Genomic DNA, 18,897 nt, shown 5'->3' on the forward strand with positions numbered 1-18,897 from the left:
GACGATCAGAAAACTCGTACATTCTCCTGTGTAAGTCGTGTCTGTTTGTTATGTGTTTGCTTAGGTTTATTTCCCTACCACTGGACACGATTAATTTAGGATCCTAGCTGGGGGCCACATAGCGTGTGAAATCCAAGATGATAAGGATATTTTTGGTACAGGTAAAGATGAACAGAATTACTGCATAACTCTGCTGATGGATTGCAATGCCTTGGACCATTGTCTTACAAATGCACGTGGCTCGAGCAGATTTCGCCATGCACATTTCTCACTGCAACCCTTTAAGAGCTGACGAATACATACGAAGGATTTTGGATCAGCAATTCTGTGAAATCATGTCAGAGGACAGAGGCCAGGAGAGCTGTGAAGGTTTATGCAAGTCCCAGCCTTGGGTGCAGGATGGTTTATTTTAAGGCTAAACAACAGCCAACGGCTCAATATGCGTAATAAAAACCAAATTTTTAGCTAAACTTGCTGGAAGTTACGTGTGTAACGACAGCTACGCTATATCAAATATGTTAATATTGCCACTTTATAGTATAGTACATTCCTTTGTCCACTTTTTCTTTTCTAAAAAGTTGTCATTTTGGAGGTGGGGGGATTCCACCCAACAGCGACAATATATAAAATCTGACTAAATACTGCCATTTTGTGGTACAGTAAATTCCTTTTTCCACAATGACTATGCATTGAATTTGGTCTCCACTTCTTCCACTGATGTCACACCAAGACATGGGGAGGGGCATGCTGATTTTGGTGATGAAAAGGGGGCATTCCAAAGGCAATTAGTTATTTACCATTTGCTCCAAAATGGATTGATGATATTGAAAGTGACTGCAAGTTTCATTTTCTTGAGCAAAAAAACCCATAAAATCAACTTTTTAGTGAAAGTATTACTATTAAGACCCACAGTCCCTTGAAGGATTTGGTTGCTATATTTCGTGACTTTTCCGGCCTTTCTAGCATCTATTTTTCAAAAAAGCAACTGACGAATTTGTTTCCCAGTAAGACTCAGCCAACATGAGTGGAATTATTTTCATATTACTTGCGTATGACAGAAAGGGAGCCTGGTGGAAGGCACATACAGAGTCATTTGCGCTGAACATTGGCAAAGACATAGTGCCCATTTATACACTGCGAAAGCAGTGATTTATCAACATGTTGGGAAAATTTGTCGCAAGGTACACTATGTGCTTCCATTCCACATACATTTTACTGCAACTATGCCTACTTATCAATAAATAGCTTACACCATTTGACTCTGACAATTGGTGACCGAATTAAAACAGACCCATTTTACCTGACCCATTTTGCAAAGGCTGGCTTAGATAAATGTGTTGCTCCAAGTGCAAAATAAATTATATTGACCTTCTTCATCTTCCAATGAAATATTACTTCAGTTTCGTGATGTAAGAACATTAACTTTTCTTGGTGTTTCCTGCTGGTGTGAAGTGGTGCTTATCCCAGTTTGTTGGTTATGGCCATTTATGCATTTTCATTCCATTTAAAAACTCCCAGAACACACTCAAAGACTGACTGTAGATTGAAGTGAGGTGTGTAGCTGTGAATCATTCAGCTGTAAACTGTCCATTTCCCAGCATGCAGGCTGTCCAGACAGCTGGTGCCTGCTGGGTTGAAGAAGCTGATTGAGCATGCCTGGATGTCACAGTGGGTGCAGGTGGGCCCTGCCATAAGATACCAGGATACCCATTGGGACAGACCGGCCCCACTCAGAGCCGGTCCGTGGGGAAATAGACAGGGTGTGTTGCAGAAGAGTGAAGTGCCAAGCCTGACAAATTGAATGTAGCCTGTCAGGGTAAGGAAGGCAGTGCCATTTTGAGGTTGGCATAACACTATATGAAGAAGACGGAAGCAAATGTGTGTGTGAGTGTGTGCATGTGTGTGTCATCATAGTTGTGAGATCACGCAAAAGGGCAGGGGACATTATTTATGTTCATGCACTTTAAAGATATGCATATGTGTCAAAAATGTGTGTGAAAGAGCGAGGAAATGAGCTGCCCTTTACCAAGACTCAGAATGCCAATAGTGCTGTTTTCACAAGTACACAATTTCTTTGAAGTGTACTGGTAGTAGCTATTACATGCGTCATTGGTTCCGGCAAAGTCATGTATAAAAATTATTTTTAAATGCTGATGAGTCGCTTTCATACCCATGAAGGATGACGAAGGAAGTACAAGTACATCCTCAGCAATAAGAATAGGACAGTATTAAATAGCACTGTATGTTTTCTCTGGTATTGTAAATTGATTGAGAACTCCCATTGATTCCATGGGTACTTCTAAGAGTAACAAACTAATGTGTTTGGGGTCGATATGTCTGATGGCAGCACTGAACTGTAAAGACACATGACCCTCTATGCTGGACCACGTGCACAAATCTGTTGTTGTGATTTCCTCATGCTGTCATTTTAAACACGGTCAATTTGTTGTGACCACTAGTGCCCACTAAAAAAATTTTTGCAGCAGAAAACTGCAGGCAGATGTATGTAGGATCAATGATGGAATTACAAGACAAGATTTTCACCCAGCATGATCCACACTAATTCACTGGTGGTCATGTAAGCATCAGAACCACCAGGTCAAGACTATCCTGTGGAGAACATTGGAGGAGGATCATGGGGAATGTAGTGTGAACATATTAAAATCTTGATAATCTTGTCAAGTATGATATTCCTTCATGTATTTAGTTTTTATTTATTAAATAATAAATAAACCCCCTATTAAATAAATAGGGGGTTTGCAGTGTTAAAAGATTTGCGCGTCTACTCAAAGCCTCACTTCACTCACCCCCCCTACCCCTTGCCAGACTTTGACCAATGCCACGCCCCTCACTTACATGGACATGTGTGATTCTCAAACATGGCAATTCATAATGGCATGTAATTATGAAAGTGCGTAGTTGTGATAAATATTCGCAGAGAGAACATATGCAGCTTCAACAAAATAGCAGTGCTAGTGATACTAAACTAACATTAGCACTGTGAACCAGCCGACGTTAGCAACGGCATAGCATAGCAGGTAGAATAACTTATTCTGAAGTGTTACTATAACACTAAATTTTATTGGTTTGAAGTCTTAAATTTTTGTTAAGTACAATCAATTAAACATTAAAAAGAGGTGATAAACCTTCATGTCGAGCACAAATGTTGCTAATTTTGCATTGCTTCTGAATCCTATGATTTGCTTCAGATCACTTGGGTCTGGGTCTGTTTACACTACTAGTCTTATGCTGTTGGCTAATGAGGGTTGGGCATGTTTTTATTTTCTGGAGGTGGATATTCTGCTATGGTTTCAGCAAAGTTCCTCAAACCAAAGGTTACAGGTCACCGCGAAGCCGTGTTGGACAGCAGGTTTCTTGACACCTCGTCAGTCAGCTTCTGCCTCTGACTGTCTCTGGTTGTTTTTTCCTTGGGCGTGGTTGTTTCCTGCAAATCAAATTAGAGGCAGAAGGTGGGGCCAGAGAGGACAGATTTTTTTCCCCCAGATCGTATTTATCTTGTACTACTGTCAAGTGGTGATAACAGTTTTAAGAAATATGACAGTGATTCTTTTTTTTAAATTGTAGACTCACCCTTTAATGGCGGGGTGGGGGTGTCAGGATGGGAATCATGTGTAAAAACTGTGCCCGCCCCACAAAAATATCATCTGAGCATCTCGCTGTGGTTACAAGCCGAAAGTCGTAGCAACTTTTTCTGGAGTTTAGGTTTTGTAGCAAATTTTTATCGGTGTTGTTTGGGCAGATGAGGGCCGGTATACATCAACATGGTGTGTTTCAGTAACGTCAAGCTCACATTGACTGGCTATATCTGGGCTGTTTGTACTGTATACACTGCAGATGCAATGGCAGATATCTGATACATATGGTATTCTTATCTGCATTTGGAAGAGTCCATATTCTGATCTGCTGATATCTGATGGTATGCATTTTTTTCAGTCTGCCAGGTATGCTTCCATGAAGCCTAATTGTGCCACTTTAGAGCAAGAAATCAGAATGGCCACTTAAACCATATAGTGTTAATCCAGTCTAAATTATGTTCTGTCCTTTTTGTGACCTTTTAATATAAATTTATAAGTTTGGTCGACAGACAGACGGATATCTTAAAGTGCTAAAGTACCAAGCGATAATGCCTGACTTAAATTGCCGAGAAATGTTATGGCTTATTTGCAAGGTAAAGGTTGCCCTTATCTGAAACTAACAAAAAGCACAGGTATTGCCAGCGTCTCTGTCAGTCTCCAAGTAGTCATGACACGACATCTCTCTTATGCAAAGCCGCTTTGTCTTGTATCTCTCATCCAAACAAGTAAAGTTCAGCCAGAGTTCAAAAGCAAGTTTGGAGGGAGGGTGAGAGGTGTCTGCTTTCCCTCATGTCAGTCTCTCTCAAACGTTTGGGGCTTGACCCACACCAAACTGAGGGAACACCTGAAGTTTGTGATGTTCTTTATATATATTTTACAATCCAAATGACCAGTCAACTGTTCAAATTAAACGAGGAGGCAATGTAAATATGAATTTTACATTACATACTCACTTGATCATTTTCATTGTGCATTGGTTAGTTCTGTGGCAAGTCAGGCTGTGTGGACAGAATTGATTTGTGGTGCAGCTCATCGAGCAAAATGACACAGATTCTCATTGTCCAAGCCACAAGGTCATTGACAAATAAGGGTAATGTTAAAAATATCGATTCTATAAAGTAGTAAATATTAATAATATACAGTCTGTGTACATATATGTACGTATATACATATATATATATATATAGTTGACAAAAAGTGGACCACAGAAATTATCAATTGGATACCACTGAACACAAAGCGTCCACGGCGAAGACCTAAAAGTAGATGGATAGATACAATCATTGAACACACCGGAATACACTGGCAACAAATTGCAAAATGTCATAGTAGTTTCCTTCATCCTGCAGTGGATAGATAATGGCTGCTGCTGCTGATTATATATATATATATATATATATATATATATATATATATATTTACTATGGCGTTTGTGTGTGCATAATGATTTTAAGGTAAATCCCAGCTGTGAGCTAACGCTAATTTTAGCTAGCCCATAGCTCATTTTACACTTGTGTGAATCACATGGAAATAATGAGTCCCAGCCCTGGAACAATGAGTCCCTGCAACTTATCATCACGGAATACAGATAAAGTAATCCTCTGCTACATGGCAGTTATTGTTTCTCGGTCCAGATTTTCATTAGAATTGTTACTTTAATCTTTTATACTGTTTGTATAATATTTTTTGTGTTATCCATTGCTCTTGCTCTCTCTCAATATATGTGCTTAGGCCTGCCACGATAGCAAATTTCTTTAGAACATATTTTCCCCAAAACCTTCAAGATAAACAATGGTATTGTTGATGTTTTTTTTTATGACACTGACATGATATTTGAGCATAATAAAGAATTGTACACATCTTACAAATTCTGACCTGATAATCAAACATTTGAGCACAACTGTGCAATGTTCTCTCATTTACTGAATTAAAGTAGGGCTGCATTTCGCAATAAGAACAAGTAAATAAAAAGAGAAAGTTATACGTGTTCAAATAAAGTGCAGAACTTAAGAAAAATAAAATTTTTGTTTCTCCTTTTGCTGTTTACATAACAATTTTAGATATTTTAAGTTGTTTTGCTTCATAATGGCGTTTCACATATTATAAACACTTTTAATAAGAGCTCCCAGCAGGAACCTCCCACTGAGAAGTACAAACAAAAATGACACTGCCTGTTCCATTTTAAGCGCCATTTGTTCCAAATTTTCTCTTTCTTTGTCAGTCATTTCCCGATCTTTCTCCGTTTTTAACACAACTTACATGTGGTCTTTCGCTCTCCTTGTCTCTGTCTGGTCTGTGCGCAGTAACTGATTTCAGTAATGGCCGCCTGCGATGCAAATTTGATTGGTTGAAAGGGTGGCGGAACTCGCATGTGATTGGTCGGTGCAGTTCATCACTATCGTAAAACCTTAAAATAGAAGCACCCGGTATGTCATGAATCATAACTTTTCTTTTTTGGGTATGGTATGGGTCCGTTTGCGACTGATTCTGGGTCCGGAGTTATCAAATGGTTCATAAAGTGTACTTAAGCCGAAAGACACACACTGTCGTACTTATGTGATGCCTTTAAGGAGGTGTGCCCGAGTGAATGACTGCATTAACCACAGAGGTTTCATTTTGTTTTCTTTTGTTTGACTGCTTTGCCATTTTTGTTCGATAAATGGATTAAAGTGTATCTATGACTATTACTCTAGTTTTCTTTTTCCTCTTCACTCAAGCAGCGGCGTAACTGAAGCTTGCTTGCAATTAGGGCCCAAGCAGCGACCGCTGCAAGGGTCCTATTGTAATTGTAGAAATTAATCTTCTTCTTAAAAATGGCTCTGTAGCTCCTCCTACAAATATAAAAATTGTTGGTTCACACAGATGCTAGCAGGTTAATCCAATCTACCGAATATTTGCTCACGAGACTGTTAAGGCCTTCATGATGTCACAATACAAGGTTTGTGAGTATTCGACAAATAATGATGCCGTGGCGACATGTTGTTCGCCACGCTGCTCGCCAAGAAACCAACACTATTTTGAGGGTGTAAACATGCATGCAAACTCAAACCTGGCAAACACTTAAATATTTTACAGTTTTTTTGTATGTACAATTTTTTAAATATGCCTCAGTAGCACCCCCTACAAATTTTCAAAAAAAGCACCCCCGGCTCTACGTTTTACCTTGGGCTACCAAAATAGGTAGGCATATGTAACAGCCCAAGACTTACAAAAAAGTCTCTTGGAGCCATACCCTCAACACTACAAGGGGTCCGCCATTTTTAATTTACTTTCAATTTTCACCTAATCTTTCCCCTTTTATAGAGGTCACATTTGAAGAAACTCCTCCTAGAGATTTAATATGATCAACTTCAAACTTTAGGTGTCTCATTTAGAGATATTGAAGATAAAAAGTTATTAAAAGCTTTTCATTCCGTGTAACGCTGTTGCTGTGGCAACATGCTGTTTGCCGTGCTGTTCGCCAAGAAAACAACGCTGTTTTGAGGGTCGAAACATGCATGCAAACTCATGAAATTTTGCACACAAATCAAGTCTGGCAAACAACTAAATATTTTAGAATTTTACAGTGCACTTAAAAAAAAAATGACTCAATAGCGCCCACTACATATTTTCAACAAGCAGCCCCGACTGTACGTTTCACCTGGGTCTAACAAAATTGGTAGGCATATTAACAGCCCAAGACCTACAAAAAAGTCTCCTGGAGCCATACCCTAAACTCAACAGGAAGGCCGCCATTTTTAATTTACTTTCAAATTCTAACCTATTTTGTCCCCTTATACACCTGTCTTATTTTTACGAACTCCTACAGATTTTTTCCGATCGACTTCAAACTTTGGGTGTCTCATCGAAACATTGAAGATATAAAGTTATTCAAAGCTATCCGTATCATCTAATGCTGTTGCTGTGGCCGCATGCTGTTCGCCACGCTGTTGTGTTGTACGGCAAATAATTGTGAAGTGGAATGAAATGATGTACGGTTGTATGCGAATACAAATCTGAAAAGTGTGTTATGCATTTCAACTCAATGGATCCACAATTACCCCAACATGGCTAGGGGTGCGACGGGCCTTAATAGCTGCTCACAGCTCTAGTTGAAATTTAGGTTTGCAACACAAACATAAAATCGACCAAGCGACAGCTCATAACCTGAAAAACTTTGAACATTCACAAGTCAAGGTACTAATGTATATTACTATTAGTATAATGAACATTATTAGACTTTTTTTTAATGACGTACTTTGAACGTTTGGCTTTCCACCTTAGTAGGTAGTAATTTAACCAGCCAACAAACACTGAGGAATTCATTGCAGTCTTGTTTAAAACTGTGCAGCTCTCTTGCAGCTTTTCTGCTCACTATGGTAATAAATTTATGCATTCAGAAATGGCAAAGACCATTCACAGGCATTTTAACTACTTCCACTTGACACAACTTAGCAAATCAAACTGTTCATTCAGAACGTCTTTGCGTGTGCCCTGAGTGGTGTGAGAAAGGCAGGTGTTAAAGCTAAACAGCAGTTGATATTAGTTCAAATTGTTCATCTGAAATCTTTTTTTTACAAATGTAGTTTTAGTCAAAATGCCACCTCACAAAATATCTGACAGAATTGATGTGATAATGGTTGCACTACGTACAGTATGTCTGCTCATGCAAATGATCTCCCATAAGGAAAAAAAATGCATATAGCAATACATTTCAATTATTTACTTAAGTATTCCTGAATGAAATGAAATGGAAAAATTAATCATGAAAATTTTTAAAATGGCATCACCTATGGGTCATTTCTTCCGATGACATTGCTGACCAAGTTAAATGTCAGGGTGACTTGCATGGAAGAAAGCCTATCAAATGTATTGTCTGCTTTAAATGTCAATGATTTCAATTTTTTTAGTCTGGCTGTCTCAATTTAGATGCTGTGCAAGGGTGGCGAAGACACACCAATATCTTCTCCATTTATTTATTCATTTTATATATTTTTTTATAGGTGCAGTATTCCTTCTCTATTTCAGAATCAGCTTTATTGGCCAAGTATGTTACAAGTCACACAAGAACTTTGTCTCTGGTAGTTGGAGCCACCTAAGTATGACAACAAACAGCCACTATGACAAAACATACATTTAGGACATAAAAAAACATGTGTATAGAGATTCATTGAGCAATGAAAGTGTACCACTGGTATATTGATGCTGATATAGTGGCAAATGATGCAGCCTCCTTAAGCATTTTAAAGGTCCTGTATTTTGCCAAACCAACTTTTTCTAGTATTTGGGATGTAATATTGACTCTATGGTGCCTCAGTAAACATATGAAATATGAATTATAATCGTCCATGCACTCCTGAGTTCAAGACATTTTTCTGCCGAGAGGCCTAATATCAGGTCATTAGAATTTCTCGAGCTTGTTTATGTCACTAGTGAATATCTCCGCCTTCCCTTTCCGCTCCAGAGCCAGTACTGTCAACATAACAAACACATGTGCTCTCACAAGTGCGTCTTCTACATTGAGGCAACCAGTCAGAGGAAAGGGGGCTGTCTTAGCCAAGTATGGACAAAGCAGATACAAAACTGGGTCAAACAGAAGAAGCTGTCAGAGGTGCCTTTTCTGGACGCATGTATGACAATACCAAGGTGTTTTTTTAAATTAAATTACACAGTCCGTGCTAGAGAGTCACTCTATGGAAGTCTAAAAACCCAAACTATGGGACCTTTAAAGTGACTAATAGTGGGATGATCTAGTATAGTGACGAGTGCAAATGGTGCAGAGTTCTCAAACACATAAGTGGTCAATAGTAATCAACAACAGAATACAAGTAGTGCAGTGTGATAAAACAGTGAGTGCACGAATAATGAAGAAGTGTCCTCACACAGATGTGCAAAATTGGCAGCATGCTACAATGAAATTGTAAGTAAGCTGTTTAAGATGTTGATGGCAAGAGGGAAGAAGCTGTTGGAATGTCTGTTGGTTTTAGTTTGCATTGTTCGATAGCGCCTACCTGAAGGAAGGAGCTGGAATAGAAGGTGACCAGGATGTGGAGCGTCCAAGAGGATTTTGCATGCCCTTTTATTAGTTCTGGCAGCATGCATGTCTTAAAGAGTGGGTAGGTGGGTAGCAATTTTTTTTTTTTGGCAATCTTGACTGTGCCTTGCAGTCTGATTTTGTCCTTCATTGTGGCAGCACCAAACCAGACTGTGATGGATGAACATCGAACCGATTCAGTGACTGCTAAGTAAAACTGCCTTAACAGCTCCCGTGGCAGGCTGTGCTTCCTCAGAAGCCGCAGGAAGTATATCCTTTGCTAGGTCTTTTTGAATATGGAATTGATGTTGATCTCCGACTTCAGGTCCTGAGAGACTATAATTCCCAGGAATTTGAAGGTCTCGGCGGTTGACACAGGGCAGTTGGACAGCGGTAGGGGCAGCTGTGGCGAAAGATGTTTCTTGAAGTCCACGATCATCTCTACCATTTTGAGCGTGTTCAGCTCCAGGTTGTGTTGGCTGCACCAAAGCTCCAGCCGCTCCACGTCCTTTCGATACTTAGACTCATCACCGTCTTTGATAAGGCAGATGACTATGGTGTTATCTGGAAGATTGACAGTTGGGTGAGTTGAGCTGCGGTCGTTCGTGTAGCGAGAGAAAAGTAGCGGCGAGAGGACATCCTTGGGGGGCCCTGGTAAGTGAGATTTAGCGAATAACAGCGAATAGGTTCCCCCCTCAAATAAGGTGCATTTGCAAATGTGGAACCATGAATATGCGGGGATTCACTGTATCTCTGCCTACGAGTTGATTATTTTTCTTCACTGTGTTTTTTCTGTCTTCAATTTATACATTTACTTTAATTCTAATGACATTTGCTTAAAAATAGTTGAGACTGAATCAACAGCACCTCTGTATTGCACTCTATTTTGCCTCCATTACTTGAAGACATGATTTATTAAATTCGACAGAGATGACTGATTTCTTAAGCATCAGATGAATTAATTAATCACTACAAGTAGGGCTGCAACTAATGATTATTTTAATAACCAGTTAATCTGTCTATAATTTTGTTCCATTAATCGATGAATCGGATAACTTTTACATTTCCATCCCTTTATCCAAAAACAGAATATTATTTCAAATTGACACTACAGAAAATGCTCAAAGATGAATTGATAATGATTGAGTTACTGGTTGGGTCCGTAACGTCAGAAAATAGGGGGGAAAAAATTGATACTTGTTTTCCAAAGTAAAATATGATGTTTGCAAATGTCTTATTTTGATAAAACACAAGAAATCAGTCTGCGTTATTATTATAAAGAATATAAATGTTTATATTTACTGTTGGGAGGCTGAGATTTCTTGGATTTGGACAATTTTAAGTCAAAAATTAAGGTCTCTAAATGATTAACTCATTCACTGCCAGCCTTCCCAGTTAACATGGATATTTGACTTCTAAAGCTGTCAATGGCAGTGAATGTGTTAATCGATTATCAAAAATAGTTATCGATGAATTTGATAATCGATTAGTTGTCAATAAATCAATTAATCGTTGCACCTCTAATTACAAATTAGATCACCTGACTGTAACCCCATATTCGTTTAAGGGTGTAGACTCCCCTATCCTGTGGAAAATCTCCATATTCTAAGATGAACAGTGGGCTTGAGCTTTGCAAGCCTTAGATCACAACATGTCCCTCTCTGGTTGAACTCAGCACTGTTATCATAGACTCATGACCACGCTATCAAAGCTGCCTTTTAAGATTTTAACAGCGTCACAAAATTGTGGAAATGAAAAAAAAAATCTTATTTGTGCCACGTTGGGTACGTCTGATGGTTCAGCCACAGCAGGAGCTCAGAGACAGAGTCCGTGTAAGATAAGAGTGTATGGCAGCATGCTCGCTAAAGGGCTCAGAGAGCAGGCGCGTGCGTCAGCTGCTCATTAGGATTCCACACTGGCTGCTGAACGAGACTCAGATGAGAAGAGCTGATGAGAGGACAAGCAATGGAGAGCCAGAAATAGAGCCAAACTAAACGTGGACACGAGAAGGGAAGGAATGTTGTCTCTGTAAGGATCAACGTGCTAGATGAACTGATTCACCAGAGAGACACCAAGAATAATGAAATATTTAGCTCGCCAAAGGAATCAAACACATAGTAAATACAGCAATACTGACAACAGTTTGAAAATGTATGGGGAATATTTAACATTGCAGCAACCCTCAATCTTTTCTCTGTGCCCCTTCTCTCACTTAGTATATTCTGACTGTGATTAATAGAGAGATAAGAAACCCAGGATTCTTCCATTTTCTGCTCCATTAGTTGGCCTCACTTGACATAGTCGGCCTGTTTCAATGCCTGAAAATCCTCATCTTTCTTTTCTTTTCCCCACAGCCCTCAATCAAACTACCAACTTTTTAAATTGCATATCTAATATTAAGGAGACATCTTGTATAGTATTGGGAGTACACGTGTAGCTGTATTGGCATGGCCATAGTGAATGAGCATCAACGCTGAAACCTCCATTATCAACATTGAGGTTTCTTTGGACATTTCTGTAGTAGTCTGTTAAATAAATATAATTCTTTGTGTCTCATTGTCTTGTGCTATGCTCACTTTGTGTCTAAATAGACCATTAACAGTTTGATGGCTGTTCAAGAGCTCGTTTGACATTTAAGAAACATCACCACCCTTTTCACTTAACCTTTCTTTCCTTTGCTTGTCCTCCTTCTACAATCCTTCTGTTATTCACCTTCTTGCAATTTCATTTGTCCCTTTTTTGAGCTTCCCTCTCTCCGCTCCTCTGTCTCTGGATCCACGAGCAGAATGAGAGCAAATGGAGTGAGGCAGCGAGGTGGAACCTCCCGCCTCCTCTGGTAATGAGTCTGGAAAGTTCCCAGTCCAAAGCACACCGTCACCATGGAGATTTAGGTAAAGTTGTTGGTGCCGTCTCTTTGAAAGTTGTGGCGAGCGCAAACAATGCCAAGGTCAACGCTCCTAGGGGTCTGTTTTACCATCTGTAACCACAAAGACATCCTGCATTCTTCACTGATTTTTTTCATTGAACACACTGGCCCACCCATGGTCTGAAATACCACCCGTTGGCCTTTTGAATTATCTCAATCCTCACTCTTTTTCTTTTAAATGATTTGTTTCTATCACTGAACGAACCTTGTGAAATACATTTTTTAATCTTTTTAATCCTTTTAATCTTGTAAAAGATCCATAAGTGTTAACTTATTAAGTCATTAAGTCCCATGTTTCACTCTCTCCGTCACCTCAGCTGCCTCCACTTATTGTTACGTTTTATTATCAATGTTCAGATGTCTTGACAAAGAAACAAAGCAACCATGTCATTTTTTAAATCTTTTGGAGCTCTTGACTGCTGCACAGGCCCCACTGCATACAGCAGTTGCAAGTCATTGCATTGTATGCTAATCATCAGCCCACACACTGAACACCAGAAGAGGAAGTTCTGTCAATATTTCTTGTTAAGATTCACTCTCATGGTGTTTTTCAGCACCACACTAGTTTTTAGTTTAGAAAATATTCGACACAGTGTTTGGTAAGATGCAGTGCACACAGTACCAAGAAAGCAATACCTCTCTGAGAGTGTCAGACATTATTGTATCCCACCAAGAGATACTATGAATTTATAGTAGACGTCCGCCACAGAGATTGTGTGTGTAAAGAAAACTCATCATAGCTTTGTTTGAATCGCTTTGCAATTGTGTGTTGTGGAACCGTACCTGACATCTAAAACTTTGTCCCAAATATACAGTATCTCCTTCTTCAAGTTTTTTTTCTTCTAGTTTAAGTGGCATTGAAAATAAGGTTTTATTAGTTTTATTTGCAATGCATTGTTAAAGTTAGCATCAACAAGTTGGTATCAAAGCTTATTTGAGGTCACACAAAGTATTATTTATCCCCCAAGAGGAGAGTTGAGACTATTTTTGGCTCTTACTGACACTGTTACATCTTATAGCCTAGCAGGTACTTGACTTTCTGGTCTGATTCTGTTTGAGAATAAATTATATGATTCCGTTTGTGACTGTCCCAAATCCGAGGTCATGCCTTACCCTTAATTGGGACTGAGGGCAGACCCAATACAGCTGGTATTTGCACTACACAATGAAGAGGCTTTTCTGGGTTTACCACTCTGTGTAGTAAAGGGAGGAGGGACGAGACAGGAAATTGGAAAAGAGAAATTGGTAAAATGGAATGCTAAGAGTGGGCCGAGAAACAAAGTGACAAATGTTCAGTGAGGGGCTTGAAAGCAGCAAGAGGAAAGATGAGGAAAAACTGAGAGATAGATGACTTACACAGACACCAGCACAGCATGTGAAACCTCAGTGTGGTCATTTGTTTCCCTGCATTTTGTCTGATGATACACTTTTTCCTCCAGTCAACTTTCTTGAAAATCAGTTTTTTTTCTCTTGTCTCTCAGTAATTAATATTATCATCATTTTTTGGGGGTCATGGGCCAAAATAAATGGTTCTAGCTTTACCGACAAAAGATCGCTTAAGATAACCAACACTCAAGCTCAATCATTGTTGATCATCTGCGGCTATCGGTTCGCTGAAATGCCCATTTAAAATTCATGCCAATTCTCTTACCACTGGCTTTCTTTCAGAAAAAGTGTCACAAGAAGGAAATAAATTGCACATGCACAGTCCATTTGTTGATGCTGGCTGAAATGAGCTCAGGGGATAAGCTGATGTTGTCAGTAAAGGAATTGTAAACTCCAGAACATCTTTTACCTTTGGGGCATATTTTTCACAAACTGTTTTGATTGAATGCATGGGGGATTTTAAACTTCAAGGTATCGCTGTACTTGACTTGATACAGTGTAACATTGTTATTAGCTGTGGGCTCTCAAGAAGATTGAGCACTCCACACACTAAGCTAGACAAAGTGGGAATGGACAGTAAATCCCCAAAATGAGTGTCACGTGCAAGTGATCAACTACTGCTTTTAATATTAAAATTTAAACTGCAGCAATGCAGCAATTGAGATATTAGTGACCTGATTTACAAATTTTTCGGAATATGAGCCATTGTTGCGCCTATTTTTTGCTTTGACTTGCAAGCAAAAATTTCAGATACGAACGCTGTGTAGTGGCAGTCAACTCAACTGACTTCACAACAAGCAGTAGTTTGACAAAATTAGTAAACAATTCTTCAGAAAGAGGCTTCCAGCTGTTTATTGCCACTCCCACTTGAAGTTTACTGTCAAACTACATACAAAAAGTAAATACATTTTGCATTTAAAACAACCACATAACTGACTCATGAAAGTCTGCCAGCTTCATGCCACCACATAATGGGAAACACCATAGATAGGCTAATAGATAGCATCTATGTGGCGATGTTAAAACACTTTAAAACACATTCATTGCCATTGACGGCTATAAAGTCAAATATCCATGATAACTGGGAAGGCTGGCAGTGAATGAGTTAAGCAACGGATATTTCAACACAAATGGTGCAGTAAGACGTGTCGACACAGTATAAGGATACAGACATTTGTTGTCCTCTGCAAAAAAGACTAAATACTGTAGCGCACTGGGTCACTTACTGTAGTTGTGAAACGGTTCTTTGTTTGTGTCTACATGACTGTATTATACTCCACCAAGTTGCACACACTAGAACGAGACGCAATAACTTGATATGATGCAAAACCTGTTTAAACTTTTTACATTTGTTTTAATTAGGTTATTACTCTATATTTTTATAGAGTACAATATTGATTCTTATTATTAGGGCTATTTTCCTAATTTAAAAAAAACCCACAAAACTAACATTTTTGTTCCACTCGTTTCAAAAGGGAATGATAATTTGAGATTCACATTTCGAGTTACGAGCATGTTAACGGAATGTGTTAAACTCATATCTCAAGGCACACTACGTTATATAAAGGACAATATTTAAATATTGTACTCTATTCCTCACATAAACCACGAGGGTTCCTCTGTGGTACACCATTTCACTCTTAGCAGCACTACATTTATAATTTACATATCCATACATTACTCGCTTGCAATGGAAGCTGTCAAGTCACACTTTCCTTTTCAAATAACTAATCCACTAAATAGTAGGCCTACTCACTCACACCTGCTCACCTGCAAACCACAGAGTTTGTCATGCAGCAGCTCTCACAGGTAAGTCTTCTTAGTTGTAGTCAGTGGAAAAGTGCACAATATATGGTGCAATTTTAAGGAGTCTGACTGTGAATACTCTTTCAGGGAATAGCTATTAAATGCAGAAATGGTCCATAGTGGACTCAGGAGGCATTCTGTTAACACTAGTGGTATGGTGGACTGAGGGTCTATTAAGCTGTGCCAAATTTATCTGATGTTTGCAATAGCATAGTTTCTGTTGAGCTATTTGAGGACATTTTTCGGTACTAAATAGCTTTCTATATCTTTTAGAACTGTGAGACTTGAGTGTTCTAACCGTTTCATAAAATTACCTGGCTAGGACAGCATTGCAAAACATTCTATACCCCACACAAGCTACTGTGCGAAAGGCAAGAATGTGTACCACTATACTGCCAATGACCCACATCAGTAGAAATGTCAAGAACCTGAATGAAAGACCAATTTAATATTCAAAATACCACATAATTCTAACTTTGTAGAAATGTCTAATCATGGTTGGACTAACATTTGCTCCCCACGCATCGGCTTCTAACCCAATTTCAGTCGAAAGTCTAATGGATTCTTCTCTGTACTTTACAAAGTGAAAATATATTCAAATGAAGGTGAAAAGTGCATCCGCTCGGCCTGAAAATGTTTCCACTCGAGTGAGACTTTGCAGTTATCCTCAGATGAATAAATGAATACATTTGTTCGCTTAATTCTGAAATCCTACTTTCGGAGCCTCAGCCAGATCTACTAATGTTATTTACAGAGTATCCTCACTCTTTTTATTTTTCATTTGTTTTTAAAAACGTTTGTTGTCTTGTTAAACTCTCATCATGCTCTGGGCCATGCTGGTGTCAGGTGTCAATGTAGAGAATATTTCCACCAGAAGTTAGTGAGTTTTTATGATATTTGCCTTGATATATAACCTCAACCATCTATCAATTTTCCGGACCACTTATCCTCACGAGGGTCGTGGATGTGCTGGAGCCCATCCCAGCTGACTCTGGGCGAGAGGCGGGGTACGCTCTGAATTGGTCGCCAGCCAATCGCAAGGCACATATAAACAAACAACCATTCGCACTCACATTGACACCTACGGTCAATTTAGAGTCTTGAATTATCTTGCCATGTTTTTGGGATGAAACTGGAGTACCCAGAGAAAGCCCACGCGGGCATGGGGAAAACATGCAAACTCCCTACAGGTGAGGCCAGATTTGAACCCGGGTCCTCAGAACTGCGAGGGAGATGGGCTAACCAGTTGTCCACCGCAGCACAACATAACCTCAGTGGATTTGAAATAAAACAAGTCAACTGTAGACTTTCCGCTTTCAGAGACTCAAGAAAATATGGCACTTGCCATTTAGAAATGATTGTCAATTTATATAGAATATGTCCACAGAGCCCACATTTATTCAGGGCCTGCCCAATGTGAGTCTGGTTGTGGCTTCCAGCTATCTACTTACAAACTGGCGACGTTAGGCCTCTGCTACGCCTCTAATGCTAACTTGAACTAAGTCTGTTCCTTTAGCAATTATTCATGGCATGTCATAACACTGCCTCCATGTTTGACATTTGATGTGATATTCTTTGGATCAAAAGCAGTTCCTCCCTTTCTGCATACTTTTCGCTTTCCATCATTTTGGTACAAGATGACCTTGGTTTGATCTGTCCAAATCTGATTCCAGAACATAGAAAGATTGTTTTCTCACAGTCTAATCTGGCTGTCCCGTACTTGAATGTTACCTGTGGTTTGCACTCTCGCCAGTGTTTCCCCTACATTGGCTATACTTGGGCGCGCCACCCAAGTAAATTCAGAGCTGCCCAAAAAGATGAAACTACAATCCCCCCCCCCCCACGTGCTCATATCAGACACAGGAAAAGCTCCAATCTGTCTGCCTCCCAGCTCGCTCTACAACTGCACAGTGATGAACCACGCTAGCTGGCATCACTAATCGTGTCACTAAGTTACTAATCATCGCCTATATGGCGGCTTCGTTGCCGGAACATGACAGAAGCGCGGAACGTCCCTGGGAATACAGTATGTATAGTGCCGTGAAAAAGTATTCGCCGCTTTCTCAAATTCTTAGATTTTTGCATAATTTCCCCACTTTAATGTTTAAACATCAAACAAATTTACATATCAGGCAAAATCTAAGTAACTCAAAATGCTGTTTTTAAATGATGTCATTTATCCATCCATCCATTTTCTGAACCGCTTATCCTCACTAGGGTCGCGGCCGTGCTGGAACCTATCCCAGCTATCTTCGGGCGAGAGGCGGGGTACACCGTGAACTGGTCGCCAGCCAATCACAGGGCACATAGAAACAAACAACCATTCACACTCACATTCACACCTACGGGCAATTTAAATTCTTCAATCAACCTACCATGCCTCTTTTGGGATGTGGGAGCCGGAGTATGCAGAGAAAACCCACGCAGGCATGGGGAGAACATGCAAACTCCACACAGGCAGTGCCGGGATTTTAAACCCAGTCATCAGAACTGTGAGGCAGATGTGCTAAGTAGTCGGCCACCATGCCGCTGTGATTTCATTTATAAAGGGAAAAAAACTAGTTACCTTGGCCCTGTGTGAAAAAGTAATTACCCCCCTTATGGAATCATGAATTAATTGTGGCGAATCACAATTTTAGTTAATTTTCACTGATCACACCGAAGCCGGATTACCTCTAGACCTGTTCAATCAAGAGATCACGTTAACAGAATCTGTCCCGACAAAATCAAGTCAGACAAAAGACCTAAAAAGGCTGCAACAAAATGACACGATCCAAAGTAATTCCAGAACAGTTGAGAAATAAAGTAATTGACACCTATCAGTCTGTAAAGGTATACAAAAGCCATTTCTAAAGCTTTAGGATTTTTATTTTTTCTTGATAATTGTGCAAAAAGATGCAGAGTCCACTAGAAGTTAGAGCAGTTTGAAATGACTAATAGAACAATAGTACGGCGCAATAACCATTGTGCAAAGGGCGCATAGACTTCAAGAAATTGATGCAGTTAAAAGTGACTGGGACAATGTCGATTGTGCAAATGTTGCAGTATTGTTCAACAACAGACATGCAAATAGTGCAGCGTGGTGAGACTACTACAGTGAGTAATGTATAATTGGCCCGACAGAGATGTGACAACAATCTCAAGACAAAATTGACAGCATGTTGCAATGG

General features: G+C 39.5%; 1 protein-coding gene across 3 annotated transcripts in view; it reads left to right on the forward strand.

Annotated features, from left to right (window-relative positions):
* Positions 1–18,897, forward strand: part of kazna (kazrin, periplakin interacting protein a) — a 146,631-nt gene that overhangs the window by 43,596 nt on the left and 84,138 nt on the right. The gene's annotated exons all lie outside the window — the stretch shown is intronic.

The sequence above is a fragment of the Phycodurus eques genome, chromosome 1, assembly GCF_024500275.1.
Source record: "Phycodurus eques isolate BA_2022a chromosome 1, UOR_Pequ_1.1, whole genome shotgun sequence".
Classification (NCBI taxonomy): Eukaryota; Metazoa; Chordata; class Actinopteri; order Syngnathiformes; family Syngnathidae; genus Phycodurus; species Phycodurus eques.